Source organism: Anomaloglossus baeobatrachus, chromosome 4, assembly GCF_048569485.1.
Source record: "Anomaloglossus baeobatrachus isolate aAnoBae1 chromosome 4, aAnoBae1.hap1, whole genome shotgun sequence".
Taxonomy (NCBI): domain Eukaryota; kingdom Metazoa; phylum Chordata; class Amphibia; order Anura; family Aromobatidae; genus Anomaloglossus; species Anomaloglossus baeobatrachus.
The window spans coordinates 653,353,366-653,363,500 of NC_134356.1; positions in this window are offsets into that span (position 1 = coordinate 653,353,366).

Genomic DNA, 10,135 nt, shown 5'->3' on the forward strand with positions numbered 1-10,135 from the left:
TAGCCCTTTCAGTCTGACCGTTGGTCTGAGGATGAAACGCCGAGGAGAAAGACAGCTGAACACCCAATTTGGAGCAAAAAATCCTCCAAAACCTGGATACAAACTGCACCCCTCTGTCAGAAACAATGTTTTCGGGAATAGCATGCAAACGGACAACATGTTGCAAAAACAAAGGCACCAACTCCGATGAAGACGGCAACTTAGATAGGGGAACCAAGTGGACCATCTTGGAGAATCTGTCACAGATCACCCTAATCACAGTCATTTTCTGAGAGACGGGAAGCTCTGAAATAAAATCCATAGAGATGTGCGTCCAAGGTTTCTTAGGTACAGGCAAAGGCAATAATAGCCCACTAGAACGTGAACAACAGGGCTTGGACCTAGAACAAACTCCACACGACTGCACAAAACGACGGACATCTCGGGACAGGGAAGGCCACCAAAAAGAGCATCTCACAAGATCCCGAGTACCAAAAATGCCAGGATGACCTGCCAAAACAGAGCAATGAACCTCAGAGACAACTCTGTCTCTCCATTGGTCTGGGACAAACAGTTTCCCTGTAGGACATCTCTCAGGTTTATCCCCCTGAAATTCCGCCAGTGCCAACCGCAGATCAGGCGAAATAGCCGAGAAAACGACACCATCATTCAGGATAGTAGACGGTTCGACAACCTCCAAAGAGTCAGCGCAGAAACTCCTGGAAAGGGCATCGGCCTTAACATTCTTGGTGCCCGGCAAAAAAGAGACCACAAAATTAAACCGGGTAAAAAACAAAGCCCACCTGGCCTGCCGAGGATTCAACCTCTTGGCCGATTCCAGATAGATGAGATTCTTGTGGTCCGTAAGCACCACAACTCGATGTCTAGCCCCCTCCAACCAATGCCTCCACTCTTCAAATGCCCACTTCATAGCCAATAATTCCCGGTTCCCCACATCATAATTCCATTCAGAAGGAGCAAACTTCCGAGAGAAAAAGGCACAGGGCTTAAGTTTACCCGAAGTAGCGTCTCGTTGAGACAGAACAGCACCTGCTCCGATCTCTGAGGCATCGATCTCAACACATCAGGTTGCTGCAGAACTGGGGCAGAAGTGAATCGCCTTTTAAGCTCCTGGAAGGCCACAATCACCTCAGGGGTCCAATGCTCAGCATCAGCTCCCTTCTTTGTCAAATCTGTCAGAGGTTTGACAATAGCAGAAAAATTGGCTATAAATTTACGGTAAAAATTAGCAAACCCCAAAAATTGCTGCAGGGATTTTAGAGAAGTCGGTTGCACTCAGTCGTAAATAGCCTGAACCTTAACCGGGTCCATTTCAATAGCGGAGGGAGACAGGATGAAGCCCAAAAAGGAAATCCTTTGCACCCCAAAGAGGCACTTTGACCCCTTAACGTACAGTGCATTATCCTTAAGTATCTGAAAACATCTCGTACTTGCCCAACATGAGAGTCCCAATCATCAGAAAAAATCAAGATGTCATCCAAATACACAGTCAAAAATTTACCAATAAAGTCCCGAAAAATATCATTCATGAAGGCCTGGAAGACGGAGGGTGCATTAGTGAGCCCAAAAGGCATCACTAGGTACTCAAAATGCCCCTCAGGAGTATTAAAAGCCGTCTTCCATTCATCACCCTCCTTAATACGGATGAGATTATACGCACCCTTGAGATCCAGTTTCGTAAACCATTTGGCACTCTTCACTCTAGAAAACAGATCAGACATCAGAGGCAAAGGGTACTGATATTTGACTGTAATTTTATTAAGAAGACGGTAATCAATACAAGGCCTCAACGAACCATCTTTCTTAGCAACAAAGAAGAAGCCGGCACCCAAAGGAGAAGATGAGGGCCGAATGTGCCCCTTCTCCAATGATTCTCTGATGTATGACCGCATGGCATCATGTTCGGGCACAGACAAGTTGAAAATCCGCCCCTTGGGAAATTTACAACCGGGCACCAACTCAATGGCACAGTCACAGTCCCGGTGTGGGGGCAGAGAATCAGATTCCTGGTCATTAAATACATCACGGAAATCAGACAAGAAAGAACATCAACTGCCTGAGCAGACGTGGACGACACGGAAAGGTCCTGATGCACACCTTGACAACCCCAACTAACTACCGACAAGGATCTCCAGTCAAGAACCGGATTATGGGTCTGCAACCACGGAAATCCCAGTACCAAGGTATCCTGTAGATTATGCAATTCTAAAAATGTACAAGTTTCCTGATGCGCTGGTGCAACTCTCATAGGCACCTGGGTCCAAAATTGGGGTTTATGTTCTGCCAAAGGGGTAGCATCAATGCCCCTTAAAGGAATAGGAGTTTGCAAAGGAACCATGGGAAAACCACAATCCCTAGCAAACCCAAAATCCATCAAATTGAGCGCTGCCCCTGAGTCCACAAAGGCAAATGCAGAAAAGGAAGACAATGAGCAAATCGATGTGACAGACAAAAGAAACTTTGGTTGCAAAGAACCCACAGTAACAGAAGTAGCCAATCTCCTTTCATGTTTAGGGCAGACAGAGATGTTATGAGAAGCGTCTCCACAATAGAAGCACAGTCTATTCTTCCGTCTGAACCCCTGCCGACTAGCATTAGAAAGGACCCTATCACACTCCATAGGCTCCAAAGGCTGTTCCACAGGCACAAAACCAGCAGGTATCTTCCTGCGCTCACGTAAACGCCTATCAATCTGAATGGCCAAGGTCATAGAGGCATCAAGACCAGAAGGGATGGGACATCCTACCATTACATCCTTCACAGCATCAGCAATACCGTTGCGAAAAAGAGCCGCAAGCGCATCATCATTCCATTTGGTAAGGACCGCCCACTTACGAAATTTCTGACAAAACGTTTCTGCAGAATCCAAACACTGAGTTAAGGACAACAAGACCTTTTCTGCTTGGTCCACAATTTTGGGTTCGTCATATAATAATTCCAAGGCCTGAAAATAGGAGTCCACATCATTGAGAATCGGATCATCAGACGCTAAAGAGAAGGCCCAGTCCTGAGGGTCACCACGCAGCAAGGAGATGACAATCTTAACCTGCTGTACGGGATTCCCTGAGGACTTAGGGCGCAGTTTAAAAAATAATTTACAATTATTTTTGAAGCTCAAAAATCTCGACCTATCTCCCGAAAAAAAATCAGGAACAGGAATCTTAGGCTCTGCAAGGGGAGTCTGTGCAAGATAAGACTCTATACGACGAACCTTAGCATCAAGATGAGCAACACGCTCATCTAATTCATCCATGCTAGACAAAAGAAATCTTCCACAGAACCCAAAGAAGAAGAGGAAAAACACCAAAAAAAAAAAAAAAAATTCTCAGCAGTTTTTTTTTTTCCTTCTTAAGAGTACCCTTTAAATTTGGTTGGCCGGATGTACTGTTATGATCCGGAACCATGGAAGACCACCACAAATCATTGGCAAAAAGGTGACAAGAGCATTGGCAACTAATCTGGCCGCCATCCCCTTACTAACCAACACAACTAGAAGTAGCCGAGGGGTGAACTAACATCCTGTGCACCGCGAACCCAGCCGGAGAACTAACTATCCTAAAGGCAGGAAAGATGAATAACTCTCTGCCTCAGAAAATAGACAAGAATAGCAAGCCCCCCACATTCAAAGACTGCGGTGATATAGGAAAAGCACAATACAAAAGTAGATGACAGGATTAGCAAAAGGTGAGGCCCCCGCTGACTAAAATAGGAAAAGACAGGAAAGGGACTGATGGTTGCCAGAGAAAAACCCTGCAAAATACCAACTTCCTGATAGTACAAAAAGGCCCTCAGATCGCTCGATCTGAACTCCGTCCTATACCAGGTGCTTTTGTCATACCAATGAACAGAAAACAAGAATCATAACAAAGTCAACAAGCCACAAACACATGGACCCAAAGGAGCTATACTCCACACAGAACTGCAGGGAGTTCCTCAACAATCCACTAAGGGGGAAAATCCCTGCAAGCAAATAAACTGAAAATAACCACAGCAAAATGACAAACCCAGATAAACAAAGAACCAGACAATAAATAAAGAGCAAGCACTTATCTGGGGAAGATGTGGTGTAAAGCAGGATCAAGCAGGCTAAAGATACAAAGAACAACTGACATCCAGCAACAGCCTGCAATCAGACCAGGACTTAAATAAGCAGAGAGTTAGGAAAGGAAACACCCACTGCACAACCCACCTGGTCTCTGTCCAAACCCTTCCTGGCCACCAGAGGGAGCCTCCCAGCAGCCAAGACATAACTAACATTCACAACACACCTGTCCACACACTCTATCACACTCCAACCTCTCCACCATGGCCAAGACCAAACAGCTGTCTAAGAAAACCAGGAATAAAATTGTAGACTTGTAAAAGCTAGGATGGGCTACAGGACAATAGGCAAGCAGCTTGGTGAGAAGGCAACAACTGTTGCCACAATTATTAGAAAATGGAAGAAACACAAGATGACTGTCAATCTTAATCTGGGATTCCGTGCAAGATCTAACCTCGTGGGGTAAGAATGATTCTGAGAAAGGTCAGGAATCAGTCAAGAACTATAATGGAGGACCTGGTCAATGACCTGAAGAGAGCTGGGACCACAGTCTCAAAGATCATCGTTAGTAACCCACTACTGTCATGGATTAAAATCCTGCAGGGCAAGCAAGGTCCTCCTGCTCACACAACCACATGTCCAGGTCCAAATTCAACAGTGACCATCTGGATGATCCAGAGGAGGCATGAGAGAAGGTCAAGTAGTCAGATGAGACCAAAATAGAAGGTTTTGGTATCAACTCCACTTGCTGTTTTTGGAGGATGAAGAAGGATGAGTACAATCCCAGGAACACCATCCCAACCGTGAAACATGGGGGTGGAGACATCATACTTTGAGGGTGCTTTTCTGCAGAGGGGACAGGATAACTGCACTGTATTGAAAGGAGGATGGATGGGGTCATGTATCTCAAGAGTTTGGCCAACAACCTCCCTCCCTCAGTTAGAGTGTTGTGGATTCATCCATGGCTGGATCTTTCAGCATGACAATGACCAGAAACACCCCGCCAGGGCAACTAAAGAGCAGCTCCGTAAAAAGCATTTGAAGGTCCTGGAGTGGCCTAGCCAATCTCCAGACCTGAACCCAATAGAAAATCTTTGGAGGAGCTGAAACTCAATGTTGCCCAGCAACAGCCCCGGAACTTGAAGGATCTGGGGAAGATCTGTATGGAGGAGTCGTCAAGATCCCTGCTGCAGTGTGTGCAAACCTGGTCAATATCTACAGGAAACATCTGATCTCTGTAACTGCAAACAAAGGTTTCTACCAAATATTAAGTTCTGTTTTTCTATTGTATCAAATGCTTATTTCATGCAATAAAATGCTAATTAATTATTTAGAAATCATACAATGGGATTTTCTGGATTTTTTTAAAGTTGAAGTTACCTACGATAAAAAATAAAGACTTCTTCATTCTTTGTAGGAGAGAAAACTTGGATGAAATACAGTATTTTTTGGATTATAAAACGCGCATTTCCTCCTAAAAACTTGGGAGGAAAATGAGGGATGCTTCTTAAAATCTGAATGTAGCTTACCGGGGGGGTAGTGGAGAGGGGTCACACAACACCGGGGCAATGCTGTGCGCTGTGCTGCGGGTGCTGCTCTATGCTGGGGCTGAAGGCACTGCTCTGTGCCGGAGCTGTGAGGCACGAGCCATTCTGAAGATGTTGACAGTGCGGGATTCAAATAATGGTTGGCGCATGCGCAGATGGAGTTCTTGGCTCAAGATCTCATCTGCGCATTCACCGCTTCCAGCCCATTGATGTAGCATTGATTGAAGCAGTGGACTTAAGGAAAATGGTGCGTGCGCAGATGAGATCTCAGCTTGTCATTGTGCCAATAACTCAATCTGCGCACACTCTAACTTTGGGCGCCATTTCTTTGAAGCCTGCACCGCCGACATCTTCAGAATGGCCCATGCCTCACAGCCTGCAGTGAACACCAGCACAGAGCAGCACCCTCAGCCGTAGCACAGAGCAGCACCCTCAGCCGTAGCACAGAGCAGCACCCTCAGCCCCAGCACAGAGCAGCACCCTCAGCCCCAGCACAGAGCAGCGCCCGCAGCCCCAGCACAGAGCAGCGCCCGCAGCCCCAGCACAGAGCAACGCCCGCAGCCCCAGCACAGAGCAGCACCCGCAGCCCCAGCACAGAGCAGCGCCCGCAGCCCCAGCACAGAGCAGCACCCTCAGCCCCAGCACAGAGCAGCGACCACAGCCCCAGCACAGAGCAGCACCATCAGCCGTAGAACAGAGCAGCACCCTCAGCCCCAGCACAGAGCAGCGCCCGCAGCCCCAGCACAGAGCAGCGCCCGCAGCCCCAGCACAGAGCAGCGCCCGCAGCCCCAGCACAGAGCAGCGCCCGCAGCCCCAGCACAGAGCAGTGCCTGCAGCCCCAGCACAGAGCAGCGCCTGCAGCCCCAGCACAGAGCAGCGCCTGCAGCCCCAGCACAGAGCAGCAACTGCAGCCCCAGCACAGAGCAGCGCCCACAGCCCTAGCACAGCGCCGCTGCCCACCGCAAGCATTTTTCAGTTTCACCGCCCCAATTTTCAGTTTATTCTTTTTTACAAAAGTTTACAATAAGCAATAAGTTTCGTTCACATTTACAATTGTGTCCCACTTGTTGTTGATTCTTCCCCGTAACATTAACATTTTTATCTTTAAGTTTGAAGCCTGAAATGTGGGAAAAGGTTGAAAAATTCAAGGGAGCCAAATACTTTCTCAAGGCACTGTAGTATCTTCCTTCCCCCCCTTATAATATTGTTGTTAATGGATTTACCCATATTCTGTTTTTCTTCTGGTCAAAAAAGTGGGCAGAAAACTTCAAAATGATTGGTTGTAGTTTAGGCGGGAAATTCATCTTTTATAAAGGAAGCGTCTTGTTGCCAGCATTTACTGAAGGATGGAGATGAAGCAGCAGCCTCCCCGCCCTCCCAAGGCCCTTAAAACAAAGATGGCTGGACATGGCCTGGGACCGATCGCAAACCCCACCCAACATGGATGGTACAGAGGGAAAAGAGCACATAACTGTACCCTGTATGCTTGGAAGCTGGGGATCAAGAAATGCCCTGTGTTCAGTTGTGTCTGACTCCGGCGGGTGCACCCAGGAGAAAGATCCCGCCCATCCCAAGAAGCTGAATGGGAATGGGCGGCAGCTTTGAAGAAACGGGCGGAGAAACCAAAAGAGTCTCCCCAATGGAGGTTGCGGTCCACAAAATGGAGACTTTCCCAACACTGCAGGTCGGGAAAGGATGGATAGTGACAAGACCTTCGAGCCTTTTCTTGCTGGAGATAATCGCTGGTACAGGTTATGCACCCGTAGAAGCCGCGGCAGTCGTAGCTGTCAGGACTGGGTCGCCCAACTGTCTGTGGAAGCCAAAGAGGGGTGACCATGGGGTTTGCAAGTGTGGAAGAGGTCCTCCAAAGGTGAGAACCATGTTGTTAGCTGGCAGCCGCAGCGGATCTGACCTCACCAGCCAAAGCAATGGCTGCGCCGGCAACTCTCAAACAGCCTCTCAGCTGACGACAAAAAATAGTATCCTGAGAGAAAGCACCAGCCTCAGAGCTACCCCCGGAAGCACAGTCAACACTGGCCACGGCAACTGTGAGTAAATCAACGGCCAAGAAACCCCAGCCCCAATACTTCCCGGCTGTGGAGCCACCAGCCCTGCATCACGCTAAAGTGAGGTAGATGGCCCAGGTGATCACGGGCACAAAGATGCAGGAGGACTGTGTGCAGGCTCACCTGGCGCTCCCTGTTGGCGGCACAGTCGGCATCCTCGTGACCTAAAGGATAATCTGCCAGTTAGACCGTAAGCGAGGCTACGGTTTTACCCAGGAACAAAGGAAGAGTGCCAAGTTATACATGAATGCTGGCTTAGTGTGTGAGGGTCCTGCTCTTACTTGGGGAGACCGTCTCCACTTCGTGAAGGGGGATGGACCCTAGGGATGGTATGCGGTGGCCGTTGCAGTTGTCGATGCGCTGGGTGAGGGGTTCTTCCGGGAGGTGCTGCAGTCTGAAGGTACCCCACCTAACAATTAGCTGGCATTGCTGATTCTGCACACCCGCCACCCTAGTGGGGAGACTGAGGACAGTTTTCCTGTAGCGGGACCAGAACCCCTGGCCTGAGACAGCTGACGAGGCAGGTCCATTGAGATCCCAGGGGTTCATTCGACCTTCTACATAAATAAAAGACCACCTAGGTCTGGGAATGGCTGTGATTCTCATAGTGTAACTAATTGCTGGATCTAAGCACCCCCTCAGTTGTGCTGGTTGCATGAAACATGCACGAGACTGTTTCGCATTCCGTGAGGGGCGGGTCAGAAGGCCCGGCCACTTGAGTTGGCCCAGAGCATCCGAGGTTTGAGTTTATTTTTTCCCCCTCCCAAGTTTCCTTGTGCACATTGTGCTCCACTCTACTGGAATGTAGAACTTCTGGGCACGTGAAAAACCCGCTCACACCTGCACCATGGACACCATCCTGGCCCCATGGACTTTGTCCTTGCCCTTAGGAGTTTGTCCCAAAGACTTTGCCCTCGCCCTCAAGGACTGAAGTCATGGAACTCTACCCTCATCCCATGCTATGATACAGTGTTGTACATCAGTGGCTTGCATCCTCAAAGAGGGGAGGAGGAGGAAGGAGCCAGTGGAACCCCAGGAATAGGTCCAGGACTGTCGTGCACGCTGCTAAGAACAGGCAGGCACATGCATGATACTGCTAATGGCAGGGAAAAGGACTGTTGCCTATGGGCGGCTTATTTTAAAAGTTTTATCCTTGTCCAGTACCTGGATGAGTGAAGTGGATTCTGGTTTCCGGTCATTATTGATATGAACTTACTTAATACATATTTATAAATTTGTGGTCAGGGACGACCAGATTTAAGTGGGGAGGCATGTAGGAGGTGGTTGCACCCCCCCGCCCCACACTGTTTTTATGCTACTTGTCTGTGTTGTGAAGATGTGTTTCAGATACTAAGTATATTGTAAATGTAATTGGTAAAATTACTGCTGCTAGTGAAGTATGGGTCCCGATTTAGCAGAGTCGGGACCGTGTAGCGGCTGGCGCCACCTGACGGTCGAGCGAGAGCAGCAGTAGATTAGATGTTAAATAAGATAGGGGAGGAGTGACAGTGGGTCAATGGGTTGGTTAGAGAGATGGGCCTTTTGAGAGGAATTCTGCACAAGGGGTCAAGAAGTAAAGACGTGACATGGTTTCAAGAGCCAGTCAATGTACCCTGAGGTAGCCTCTGAAGGTCCAGAGCCTACGGCTCACCCTGGTGAGCTCAGGGAAGTCATGCGCCTAGACATCCATCTGGTCCTAGAAGCATACAGCGGTGAGAAGTGTGAGGGAACGGAGAAACGGGTGTTCGACATGTTGGAAGACAAGATCAAAAATAGGGGTGAGAGGTCAAGTGAGAGTACCCTAACCATTAGAAGTAAGGCCATGTCTGTCATAGCGGTGGAAAGAATGAACTGTTCCAAGTTTGCTTTGCCAAAAAAACTCCGGTGTCTGGTGTTTGATTATTGGGTCTACGACGAGGACTGGCTGCAGCCTGAAGAAAATAGTAAGTGTGGCACACCCCACCCAAAGTAATGAACACACACACACACACACTGAGTCGCTCTGCTAGAGGACTGTGGAGTCTCCATGGCCTGGCGTCCGTATCATCCTTCAGTAGTGTAGTTAAGTGTATAGTAGTATAGTATAGTGTAGTATCGTGTAGTGTAGTATAGCAGCTCAGCTCATTTTCTCTGGGGGCGGGTTTCATACAAGTTGAACTTTTGCAGACTTTTATAGTACAGTGAGCCATAAGTAATGTCGGGGGCGGGGGCCAGCTTTCCCGTTGCGGGGGCTGCTCGGGGAGATCGCACTCGGATCCGGTGCCTTCTCCTCGGTGGCTCGAGCGGGCAGGACCCGGGGCTCGAGCAGCGCTCCTCGCCCACGAGTGACAAGGGAAATTTGATAGTTTTGGGATATATATATATAGTTCGTAACGCCACCCACGGGTTGTGGTGATGGTGGGCACCACCGCTGCTGGTGACGGGCTTCCCGGGAGCAATGGCGGGGAGTAGCTAGGTGTTGACCCCTCCTTGGGTAGGGG